Here is a 13,090-nt window from a genome sequence, read left to right as displayed (position 1 = left end):
ACTGCTTTTCTATTCCACCGTTGCTAGAGGCCCGTACTGGGCATATATTAACAAATGGTCTGGTGGAAGGGAAAGAAACCATTTTAGGTTTAACAACTTCTATTGAAATAGGATTTTTCTTCTTAAAATTCCTCCATGGCTATCAAAAAGCCAAATCAAGATTAATTTATCTACTGTCCTGATGTTTGCATAAACACAACAAGAATGGTAACTGACTACCTTTGCTGGAATCTCATGGTTGAATCTTAATGCGCCCCATAGGGCCAGGAAGCCGCGCCACCCAGCTGCCATCAGGCCCGCCTGCAGTATCTGCTGAGTTAGGTGAATCCCTCACCTGTAGCAACTCCACCTGAGCCCACGCTCTAGGCTTTAAGCCCATCTCAGTAGCCCTCCTACTTGTTGCGGCCCAGAGTGTGTGGGGGTTCCGCAGGAACGCAGAGGCATCCCTACTGCTCCCCTTCTACTCTTACCAACCGCCAATAATGGTAGGGCATGGGCCTGACGCTCCAGTGCCAGCCATCTTCAGGGCTTCCAAGCAGGATACCAGGCATTCTTCGTGGCATTTTTACTGGCTTCAAGTCTTTAGAGCTCAGACAGGGCTCTTTAAAACATGATACTCCAGTCAAAGTTTTCCATTAATAAAACCACTATTAGGAACCAGTTTTATTGAATCTATGCAAAGAAATGTATTGCCATGACTTATTTAGCATTGCCAATATTTCAGAGGAATTATGTAAGGAGAAAAACATACTGATCTGCTCTAAGATTTTCTGATTTTTCCTTGCCAATTCCTTTTCATGGAGTTATAACAAAACAGTAACTGTTGGCATTAAACTTTCTTTCTATGCATAACCATGCCTTAGACCTTCTATTCCAAACAGGCCTTTCCCAGCTTTCTACAGTTGAGGTTTGTACTACCCCTGACATGGGCATGGTTACACAGGCCTGCAAGACAATATACAGGCTGCCAACCATCAACTGTCTCTCAACAGAGACCAAAACCCGATGGGCACCCTTCCCTGCCCAGTTGGGCACCTGCCCTTTTGGCAGCCAGACACCCTCTACTCTTGGGGTTCACCCCACAGTCCCCTTCCAGGACAGTCAACATACATTCAAACCTGCAAGAGAATCAAAGGTCAATATAACATATCAATACAATGAAACATAATATTGGCATCATGGCCGCTTCAGGCAGCCAAATCCTACTAAAGTCTATTCTTGACCTTCCTATAAATTGTCCTTGTCTCTTTGGAGCCATGTCCATGAAGATGCAGGCATCATCTAAGTCTATTACACAGTATTGTGGGGGCTCCCGGCAGCAGGAGTGATCGCGAGCAATGTTACCAGCATCAGGCAGGTCGAGCACGCTGTAGCTTGAGCTTGAGCGGGTGGCGTTGATCTCGATCGATGCTCCATTTGGTGACGAAGTCTTCCCGGATCACGGATGGGTCCGCTGACCGGACGTGAGTGTGATGGACCCAGGTTGCTACGCCGTCTACCTTGAGAGCGGTGGGGGTCGTCAGCACCACAGTGTAGGGACCCTTCCAATGTGGTTCGAGGGTCTCCTGGAGGTGCCTTCTGTCGTAGACCCAATCTCCTGGTCTGTGCTGATGAGGAGTTGGGGTTGGGCTGGTCTCGTACAGATTCTAGGGCCCGTTGCCTTCCTTTCACAGGCAGGGGGAAGGGCCCATGAAATCTCTGCCCTGAGGAACTGTGAGCCCCACCCTTAAATGTCCAAATCAGACTAGAAAATCCACAAATACCTTTTAAATCTACCCCAGAATTTCAAAATCCCAACCCAGCACGGAATATCACATAGCAAATCAAAGTTCTCAGCAAACAAACAGACAGAGATGTTTACTAGTTAGGCGGGCCGATTCCACCTCTGACAGAGAGCAAGCGCCCTTAGGGAAAGATCCCAGCGGCCGCTCAGGGTACTTTGCTATCGGTCAGAGCACTCAGCCTCAAAGAAATCAAGCCTGTGGTTGTTGTTGTTTTTTTTTTTTTTTTAGACACAAACAGAAATTTCACTAGCTAAACAATTTTCAAGAAAGACAGATAACATTTCCCATTAAAAACTTTGAATCACCACAGGAGAAAACAAAACAAAACAGGAATAAACAAAAACACTTTTACACAGGCCCATGCCACATTTACAGCACAAAATACCAACAGATAACCTAGTTTGATTAACATATTATCTAGAGCCCGTGGGTAACCTGGGTTAAACTTAGGCATATTATCTAAATTACAGTCCTGGGTCTCCAGAACACTGAGTTGATAAGTTAACTGGAGCCCTCTGATCCTGGGACAGCCATGCCGTCCCTCCCAGGCAAAGGAAAAATGTGCCCTCTAAGCCCAGTATGAAACCAGTTTCTACCTGAAATAATACTTTAGAAATTGGATTACTGCTATCAGTCCCTTTTAAGACTTTGACATAAGCTATTTAACTTTTGTTTAGGGAGGGAACATATAACCTTTAACTGCCCTTAGTTTAAGGAAAGCAGGGTTTTCTAGATTTAAGAGATTAGCTTAAAAATAGTATTAAATAGAGGGAGAATCGAAGATGGCGGCATAGGTAAACACCGGAGACTGCCGCCGTAAACAACCACTTCAAAAATACAACTAAAAGTCGGAGCGGACATCAACCAGAACCACGGGAAGGCTGGCTGAGGAGAGACTCTTCAACTAGAAGCAAAAAAAACAGCATTCCGACGCACAGAGGAGGCGCAGTGTGGAAAATTTAAAGGTACGGTGGTGCGGTGGTGAGGTGGTGCACGCGCAAAGCGGGCTGGTGGCTGAGGGCGCGGTTGTCGTTTTCACTCAGGAGTGAGTCTCAGACTCTGGGCTACAGATCCGGGCGAGTCTCTAGGGACCCAGACTCAAATGGGAGAAGCGGGACTGTCTGGCTACGGCCCCTCCGAGGTTTGCAGCGGTTTCTGGGACAGAGAGGCAGAGCCCCTGGGGATGAACTGAGAGCGGCCATAGCTGCTCCCTCCCCCCGCCCTGTTGAGCCCGCCCCGCCCAAACCCTGCGCACAGCCATTTGCCGATCGCCTCAGGCAAGGGCTGGACTAGCGCCTCCCCAGAAGACAGACGCTTTCCAAACAGCTGATTCCTACAGCCAGTCGGCCTGGTGGTCAAAGCCCTCTAGTGTTAACTACAACAATTAAGGCTTGGCTAGAACAAGACTGCGCACAAAGACCACAAGGGGGTGCACCAAGAAAGCATAAAAGATGCGGAGACAAAAAAACATGACAGAAATGGAGGATATGGAGCTAAGAATCGCAATTTTGAGGGCTTGCCATAAATTTGTGCAGAGCCTCACGAAAACTAATGAGACCCTCGATGCTACGATAAAGAAATTAGAAAGTAAGCATACACGGACTGAAATAAAGAATATTATACCCAATAGCAGACCAGAGGAGCACAAGAATCAAACCAAAGATTCGACAAAAAACACCCAACTGGAAAAGCAAAATGAAAAAAGAATCCGAAAGTGTGAAGATAGTGTAAGGAGCCTCTGGGACAGCTTTAAGCGGACTAATATCAGAATTATTGGAGTGCCAGAAGATGAGAGACAGCAAGATATTGAAAACCTATTTCAAGAAATAATGGCAGAAAACTTCCCCCACCTGGAGAAAGAAATGGACTTACAGGTCCAAGAAGCGCAGAGAACCCCAAACAAAAGGAATCCAAAGAGGACCACACCAAGACACATCATCATTAAAATGCCAAGAGCAAAAGACAAAGAGAAAATCTTAAAAGCAGCAAGAGAAAGAGGCTCAATTACCTACAAGGGAATACCCATACGACTGTCAGCTGATTTCTCAACAGAAACTTTGCAGGCCAGAAGGGAATGGCAAGAAATATTCAAAGTGCTGAATACCAAGAACCTACAACCAAGATTACTTTATCCAGCAAAGCTATCATTCAGAATTGAAGGTCAGATAAAGAGCTTCACAGATAAGGAAAAGCTAAAGGAGTTCATCACCGCCAAACCAGTATTATATGAAATGCTGAAAGAAATTGACAGGATTAAAATCGGCTGGTATAAATACGGATGTAACAAGACAATAAACATCAGATCCTGATCAGTTCCTAACCAGAACTCCGACCAGAACTTTGGCTGGAGATCCTGGCTAGAGGTCCTGACTAGGCTGCTGATCAACTGAAAAAAAAAAAATAGTATTAAATAAATCCGTGAGGCAAGCACACTTCCTGCCCCATAAAACTCCACCCTTGACTAAATCAGAGGGAGGGGCCTTTGCTGTTTCAAGATGGCGGCCCCCAGGGGAGCGGCAAGTCATGTGGCTGACATGGTGGCTGCCAAGTCATGCAGCCCAAAATGGTGGCTGTCTACACTTTTTTTTGCAAATCAGGACCAATACGCAAAAGCATTTAGTTACCAGAATTACACAAATTTTCCCAATTCAATCGGAACCTTAAACTTTTAGCTGGCAAGTCAAAATATTCAGCATTTCTCAATCAGTCTAGAATCTAGCTAGCATCCCTTTTTTTTTTTTTTTCCTTTGGGTAAATGATCAGTCTTGGGCTCCATCCTGCACATCTGCAAAGAGACTCTAGCTCAAAACTCTATCCAAAATCGGACAGTGCGCGCTTTAGTTTTAAGCCAGCTTTTCTCTCTACATGTGCACAGAAATCCCAGATGCATTTACTTGGGGAGGGGGTGACCTATTTTCACAGATCCTCACTCAGATTCCCACCTGACCGAAGTCGTGGAGCCACACAAAGGAGGGGAGAGGGCAGGCCCCCTCCCTCCACACTCACACACTTTCACCAGACATTCACTTAGAGTTTAAACAATAACAACTTCCCAACTCCTGAGGGAGCTCTACAGCCTCCCCCAATCTCCTTGAAATGATCAATCACAATACCCAAAGGAGCAGTCTGAGTCCGTCCCATAACATCCGTCCAGTAAGTCCACAGAAAACAGAAAAACACAGACACAGACAAACAGAGGGCCCCAAAGAACAGCCTTCCAACTCCATGGAAGCAACTAGACGATGGCCTTACGCCAAACCGGCGGGAGCGACCCGCCTCGTCTCAGATTGAGGGGGTTTCTACAGACCTTCCGACTCCGCGGAAGCAAAACTACACCCCTCCAGATGGAGGGTCGAGGCGTCCCCCGACTCCTCCCACCCTTGATCCCCCTGTGCGTCCACTTAGATCATTGCGGGCGATTACAGATTTCAGAAGTGAGCTCACACAGAACAGATACAGAACAAGTCCCTGAACAGAGGCAGTAGAAAACTGCCTAGGAATGCGTCTCTTCTACCTTTTTTAAAAGATAGGCCAGATTCGAACCCTTAGCCAGTCCGAGTTTTGACGGTGAGTACCATGTAGAAGCCATTCCTCCAGATACAGGAAAAGTCCCTTAGAGATAACATATATCACACAGAACAGAATACACAACACACAGACACTTACCGTGGCCAGTCAGACTCTTCGAACTGGGGGTCCCTGGATGGTCTTGGGAATCCCGGACAAGCCCCCAAATGTTATGCCCAGATTTCAGGATCCCCAAGAAACCACATCAGGGAGCCAGCCATGTCCGATGCAAAAGTATAAGAGTCTTTATTCGAGCTAGCTCAGCTCCCCCACCTTGCCGACACAGCAGCAGGAAGCAGAGAGAGCTAACTCTGTGTGGAGACGGGTTATATAGGGGGAGTTGGAGGAAGGGGAGGAGAAAGGACTGTGCTCTGCCGATTGGCCAGGCACAAGTCTGTGTCTTGTTCCTGGGTGTGGCTAGCAGAGGCTTAGACTTCCGGGAAGAAGCTCCTTGCCAAGCACGTGGCCAAGGTAAGATGGAGCACTTACCCTGGGGCAAGGTGGAGGGCATAGCCCTTACCCTGGGGCAAGGTGGAGGGCCTAGCCCTCGCCCTTTCACTTTGCCCATTTTTTAACTGGATTGTTTGTCTTCCTTCTGTTAAGTTGTATGTGTTCCTTATGTATTTTGAATATTAACCCTTGATCATATATCATTGCCAAATATGTTCTCCCATTCAGTGAGCTCTCTTTTTGCTTTGTTGATGGTTTCTTTTGCTGTTCAGAAGCTTTTTATTTTCATGTAGTCCCATTTGTTTATTTTCTCCTTAGTTCCCCTTTCCCTAGTAGATGTATCAGTAAACATATTGCTATGAGAGATATCTGAGATTTTGGTGCCTATGGTTTCTTCTAAGACTATTTCACAACTTACATTTAAGTCTTTTATCCATTTTGAGTTTATTCTTGTGCATGGTATAAGTTGGTGGTCTATTTTCATTTTTTTAAATGTACCTGTCCATTTTTCCCAACTCTATTTATTGAAGAGACTGTCTCTGCTCCAATGTATGCTCTTGTCTCCTTAGTCAAATATTAATTAAGCATAATGGCTTGGGTCAATTTCTGGATTCTCTGTTCTGTTCCGTTGAGCTATATGCCAGTTCTTGTGACAGTATCAGGCTGTTTTGAGTACAGTGGCTTTGTAGTAGAACTTGATATCTGGTATTGTGATTTCTCCAACTTTGTTCTTTCTCAAAATTGCTGTAGATATTTGGGGTCTTTTTTGGTTCCATATAAATTCTAGGCCTGTGGAATATGCCATTGGCATTTTAATAGGGATTTCATTGAATCTATAGATTGCTTTGGGTAATATGGACATTTTAATGATATTGATTCTACCAATCTATGAACATGGTATATTCTTTCACTTTTTTATATCTTCCTCTATCTCTTTTTTCAACATCCTGTGGTTATTCAAGTACATGTATTTTACCTCTTTGGTTAGGTTTATTCCTAAGTATCTTAATTTTTTGTTGCAATGGTAACTGGGATTGCTTGCTTAGTTTCTTTTTCTGAGAGTTCACTATTGGTGTATAAAAATGCTATGAACTTTTGGGTGTTAATTTTGCATCCTGCTAAGTTTCTGAATTCTTTTATTAAATCTAGTAGTTTTTTTGATGGAGTTTTTAAGGTTTTCTATGTACAGTATCATGTCATCTGTGAATAATGAGAATTTCACTTCCTCCTTTCCAATTTGGATGCCTTTTATTTCTTCTTCTTATATGATCGCTATGGCCATGACTTCCAGAACTATGTTGAACAAGAGTAGTGAAAGAGGGCATCCCTGTCTTATTCTTTTTCTTAAGGGACATGGTTTTAGTTTTTTTCCCATCGAGTATGATGTTGACTGTAGGTTTATTATATATGGCCTGCTGGGGTCCAATCCCAGCGGGTCCAAGGGTCCCCAAAGGTGTGGACGGAGTCAGCGAAGAAGGAATGACAGGAAGACAGCCTTCAGTTGATCAGCAGCCTAGTCAGGACCTATAGCCAGGATCTCCAGCCAAAGTTCTGGTCAGGAACTGATGAGGATCTGATGTTTATTGTCTTGTTACATCCGTATTTATACCAGCCGATTTTAATCCTGTCAATTTCTATTACAAAGGTTAGGGCGTTTCTTATCTCCATTCCAGGGAGTAAAGATTATGTAGCTTAACTACCCGCCTGGCACTTAATTAAGGGGTTGTATCCCCTCCCTAACCTCAGGGAAAGATCCCCACCTGGGGAAACAACCTTTCTCGGAGAGGTGACCTTGGTTAAAATACATGGCGCTAAAGGGAGCAAACATATTAAGAACAGTATGCTATATATGCCAGGTCCATTGAAACATATGCTGTGCAGATGTTTCTTTCCTGCAGCGACTGTGTCAAGCAGCAAGGATGGTCCGGCTTCTGGCAATGGCCTTTATTATGTTGAGATATGTTCTCTCTATTCCCACATTGCTGAGAGTTTTTATCAAAAAATGATGTTGGGTTTTGTTGAATGCTTTTTCTGCATTGATTGATATGATCATGTGATTTTTGTCTTTCAATCTATTTATGTGCTGTATCACATTCATTGATTTGCAAATATTGTACCAGCCTTGCATCACCAGAATAAATCCCACTAGGTCATGATGTATGATCTTTTTAATGTTTTACTGGATCCAATTTCCTTAAATTTTGTTGAGGACTTTAGCAACTATGCCCTGTAGTTCTCTTTCTTTGTCTTGTCTTTATCTGGTTTTGGAATTAGGGTAATGCTGGCCTTATAAAAGAGTTTGAAAGTGTTCCTTTCTCTTGAATTTTTTGGAATAGTTTGAGGAGTAGAGGAGTGAGTTCTTTTAATATTTGGTAAAACTCTCCTGTGAATCTGTCTGGACAAGGGCTTTTGTTTATTGGGAATTTTTGTTATTGTTTCAATTTCATCAGTAATTATCAGCCTATTCAGGTTTTCTGATTCTTCCTGATTGAGTTTTGGAAGGTTGTATTTTTTAGAAATATGTCCATTTCATCCAGGTTGTTCTGTTTGTTGGAGTAAAACCATTCATAGTATTTTTTATGATCCTTTGTATTTCTGTAGGGTCAGTTCACTTCTTTAATCTTTGATTTTGTTCATTTGAGTATTCTCTTTTGTTTCCTGGTGAGTCTAGCTAAAGGTTCATCAATCTTGTTTATCTTTTCAAAGAACCAGCTCTTGATCTTTATTTTTTTTTAATCTATGCCATTTATTTCCACTCTGATCTTTATTATTTCCTTCTTTCTACTTACTCTGGGCTTTTCTTGTTGTTCTCTTTCTAATTCTTTAAGTTGTAGTGTTAGCTAACTTATTACCAATTTTTCTTATTTTTTAAGGTAGGCCTGTAGTGCTATGAACTTCCCTCTCAGGACTGCTTTCACAGTGTCCCATAGATTTTGGATTGTTGTGTGTTCATTGTTATTTGTTTCTAGGATGTGTTTTATTTCTTTGGTAAACCATTCATTGTTTAATAGCATGCTATTTAACCTCCATGCATTTGATTGTCATTGAGTGTTTTTATTGTAGCTGATTTCTAATTTCATTCCATTGTTGTTTGAGAAGATGCTTGATATGATTTCAATCTTCTTGAATTTGTAGAGACTTAGCTTGTGTTCTAATATGTGGTCTATCTTTGAAAATATCTCATGTGCACTTGAGAAGAATGTATATTCCATAGCTTTGTGGTGAAATGTTCTGAAGATGCCAATTAGTTCCATCTGTTCTACAGTGTCATTTAGGATTGCTGTTTCCTTGTTGATTTTTTGCCTAGAAGATTTATCCAGTGATGTCAGTGGGGTATTAAAGTCCCCTATTATGATTGTATTGCTGTCTATCTCTCCCTTGATATCTTCCAGAAGTTTGTTTTTTATATTTAGATGCTTTAGTATTGGGTGCATATACGTTTACCAGAGTTATCATTTCTTGTTGTATCAATTATTATTATGAAGTAGTTTTCCTTATCTCTTGTTAATGCCTTCACTTTGGGATCTATTTTGTCAGATATAAGTATTGCTACCTTAGCTTTTTTAATATTTCCATTTACCTGAAGAGTTTTTTTTTCCATCCCTTGACTTTAGTTTTGTGAGTCTTTTGTTCTAAGGTGGGTTTCTTTAGGCAGCATATACGTGGGTTATGTTTTCTTATGTATTCAGCTACCCTATATCTTTTGATTGGAACATTTAGTCCATTTACATTTAAGATGATTATTGATAGATACTTGTTTGTTGCCATTTTTATATTTTATACCTGTGTTCCTTCTTCCCTTTCTATTTCTTCTTTTTACAACAGTTCCTTTAGCATTTCTTGCATTGATGGTTTTGTGGAAATAAACTTTCTTAGCCTTTTTTTGTCTGCGAAGCTCTTGATTTCACCTTCAATTTTGAATGATAGACTTACTGGATAGAGTATTCTTGGATTCAGTCCCTTGATTTTCATTACTTTGTATACTTCATGCCATTCCCTTCTTGCCTGACGTGTTTCTGTTGAGAAATCAGTTGACAGTCTAATGGGAGATCCCTTGTAGGTATTCCCTGTCTTTCTCTCTGGAAGACTTTACGATTCTTTCTTTGTCTTTTACGTTTGCCAATTTAATTATGATATGTCTTGGTGTCAGTCTTCTTGGGATCATTTTGTTTGGGACTCTCTGTGCTTCTTGGACTTGTGTGACTTTTTTCCCCCCAAAGTCAGAGAAGTTTTCTGTCATTATTTCTTCAAACAGGTTTTCTATTCCTTTATCAGCTTCCTTTCCTTCTGTCATTCCTATTATGCAGATGTTGTTTCATTTCATGTTGTCCCAAAGCTTCTTTACACTCCCCTCCTGCTTTGTAATTATTTTTTCCAGTTGCTTCTCTGCTTGGGTGCTTTTTCTACATTTTCTTCTAACTTGCTGATTCTGTCCTCAGCTTCTTCTAGTCTACTGTTGAAAGCTTCCATTTTGTTCTTTATTGCAGCTATGTCATTCTTCATTTCCTCTTGATTCTTACACATAATGGTGAATTTCTCATAGAGACATTTGAGCAACCTTATAACCATTACTCTGAATTCTTTCTCTGTCAAATTACTTGCCTCCATTTCATTTAGTTGCGTTTCTAGTGATTCATCCTTTTCTTTCTTTTGGGGGTTGTTTTTTGTCCCCCCATTTTTATGTTTCTTTGTAATTGTTTCTGTGTATGAGATCAAACTGCTATGCCACCCAGATCTTGGGTTGGTCTATGTAGATGTTTTGTGGGACCCAGTGTTGCATTCTCTCAGGTATTCTGTGCTGTGTTCTAGGGAGGTCCCCTATTTGAGCTATTGGGTTCTCCTGATGCAGTTGGGTCTTAAATGTTATTGCCCCATTTGTGGGTGGAGTCTTCTCTCAGTGTGTCTTATTATGTGGCTTGTTCCATATCACATCGTGCCAGCCATTGTGGAGGTGCTTACTGAACAGCACAAAATACAACATGACATGATGTGACACAGAAGGAACAGAACATGAATGTATACAAGACACCTATAATCCCAACAATAGTGACCACCAGAGAAAGAGAATTAGGAAAGAGAAAAGAGAGCAAGAATGACAGTGAGAAAAAAAAAAAGGAAAGAAAGACTTGGGGAGAAAATACAACAAAACAAACAAAGAAACCAAAAAAACACAAAGGAAAAACACCCAGATTAATGGGTTGGGGGCAGAATCTGTAAATTCAGAGCTTGAATAAAGAAGATAAGGTTAAGTTATTTGAGGAATAGGGGGAGGACCACAGTTTACAATAGAGGAGGGAGAAAAGAAATGAGAAGACAATAAGAAAAAGAAATTGTTTTTGAAAAGTAGAATAGAGGAGAGAATAGATAGGCCTGAATTTAGAAAGTAAAACAAGTTAAAAAATAAGGAGAAGAAAAGAGCAAGAGAAGAGAAAAAAACCCCGAGTAGTGAAGAAAAAGGAAAGAGAAGGAGAAATGGAGTATGAGCAGAGAAGAGGAAATTAGATCTATATATATAATCTATATATATAAATGGCTAATATGCAAAGTGTCCCCTTGGGAGTTCAACCAAGAGACCAGGAGTTTGATCGCTTGCTATGATGTGCACTGACCACCAAGGGGCGGCATTGAACATGGCAGGTGACCAGCAGCAGAGGCGGGGCACTGAGGCAGGGAGGGAAGGAGGAGGTGGGGAGGCAGGGAGATGGGGGCGGTGGGGTGGGGAACCATGTGGTGCAGGTGGCAAGGGAAGGAGGAGGTGGGGAAGCGGTGAGGTAGGGAATCTAATTGGCCCTGATCGCTGGCCTCTGCTTTTGTTTCCTCTGTAAAGCTCAAACTGCAGGGTGTGGCAGGCTGTATTCCATGTTCTGAGGTTACTGGGGGAGAAATGGCCATTTAGGTTTGGAAGCTAAGAAGGTACCAATGCAGAAGTCCTGGCCACGTCTCTCTGCCCTGCTTTCCTCCCCCTCAGGCACCTCAAGTCTGTGCCTCTCCTCAAGCACCTCAAGTCTGTGCCTCCTTCCCTTTGCCAAAGCCTCAGGTGAGTGATTGCTACTGAAAAGTCCTGTGTTCTTGGTTTAGAGAATAAAAACAAAGACAAAACAAAACATAAACCACAATGAAATCGCAGCTTTCCCTCCCTCCAGCACTGCACTGCTTTTCCCTCATGATGCTGCCTTTTATGGGGCCCATCTTTCACAGCACAGCCTTTCAAGGCTGTAGTCTCAGGTCCAGACTCCCCAGCAGCCAGCAGCCCTACAGCTTTTGCTTTTCACAGTTGAATGTTATGCCTTTGGCCAAGGGATATAGCTCTGGTGCTCAGTCTGGGCCTGGCTTCTATTTTTCTGAGGAAACTGATACTCCTGCAATGCATCTTCCTCTTCTCCCTCTCGAGCCCTGGCCACCCCTACTTCCGGTCTCCAGGCATTTTCCCGTCCTTCTTTACTATAAGTTGCCTCCTCAACTGGGCCTAATTTGTTAATTCCAGGTGATGTTCTCCGATTTAGTTGTATTTCCAGTCTGGCCCTGGGACAAGATGCACGTCTGCCTATTCGGTCGCCATTTTTTCCTTTCCTATTGTAATTTTTGAATTTCCATGTCTAACTTCCTCACTGGGCTATGACCTACTTCAGGTCTGGAAATGTGTGCCTTATTCATCTTTGCATCCTTTGTATGTCCATAATGGTGTTAAAAAATAATTGCTAAATGAATAAAACAGAAATGCTCATAAATGTGTTTTTTGTTAACTGCTAATTGACCAGATGTGTTCTCCTAAAATTTATATGTTGAAGTCCTTACCTTCAGTGTGAAGATGAGGTTTTTGGGAATTGATTAGGTTCATGAGGTCATGAAGATGGAGCCTCATCATAGGATTAGTGCCTATATAAGAAGAGATACCAGAGAGCACTACACCACCCCCTCTACTTGTGTCTCTCTCCTCTGTGAGGACACAGCTAGAATGCAGCTGTCTACATACCAATAAGAGAGCTCTCACCAGAACTTGACTATCTGGACTTCCCTGAACTTGGACATCTAGCCTCCAAACCTGCGAGAAAATAAATTTCTGTTGTTTAAGCCACCCAGTCTATGGTATTTTATTATGGCACCTGAGTTGACTAATAAAGTATCCCATCTGAATTATCTACTTGAAAGCTATGATTGGTAACTTTCCTGAAAACACACATAATACTTTTTCTACAATTTTTTACTCTGTTCTTACTGTTCATGTCAACTGTTTAGTAGATGGCCCTAACAAGGCTAAGATCAATCAGCCCATCATAATACAAAGTTAC

The sequence above is a fragment of the Myotis yumanensis genome, unplaced genomic scaffold (genome assembly GCF_028538775.1).
Source record: "Myotis yumanensis isolate MYYU_CA2020_CCGP unplaced genomic scaffold, mMyoYum1.0.hap1 SCAF_3, whole genome shotgun sequence".
In the NCBI taxonomy this organism is placed as follows: Eukaryota; Metazoa; Chordata; class Mammalia; order Chiroptera; family Vespertilionidae; genus Myotis; species Myotis yumanensis.
This window is presented reverse-complemented; position numbering follows the sequence as displayed.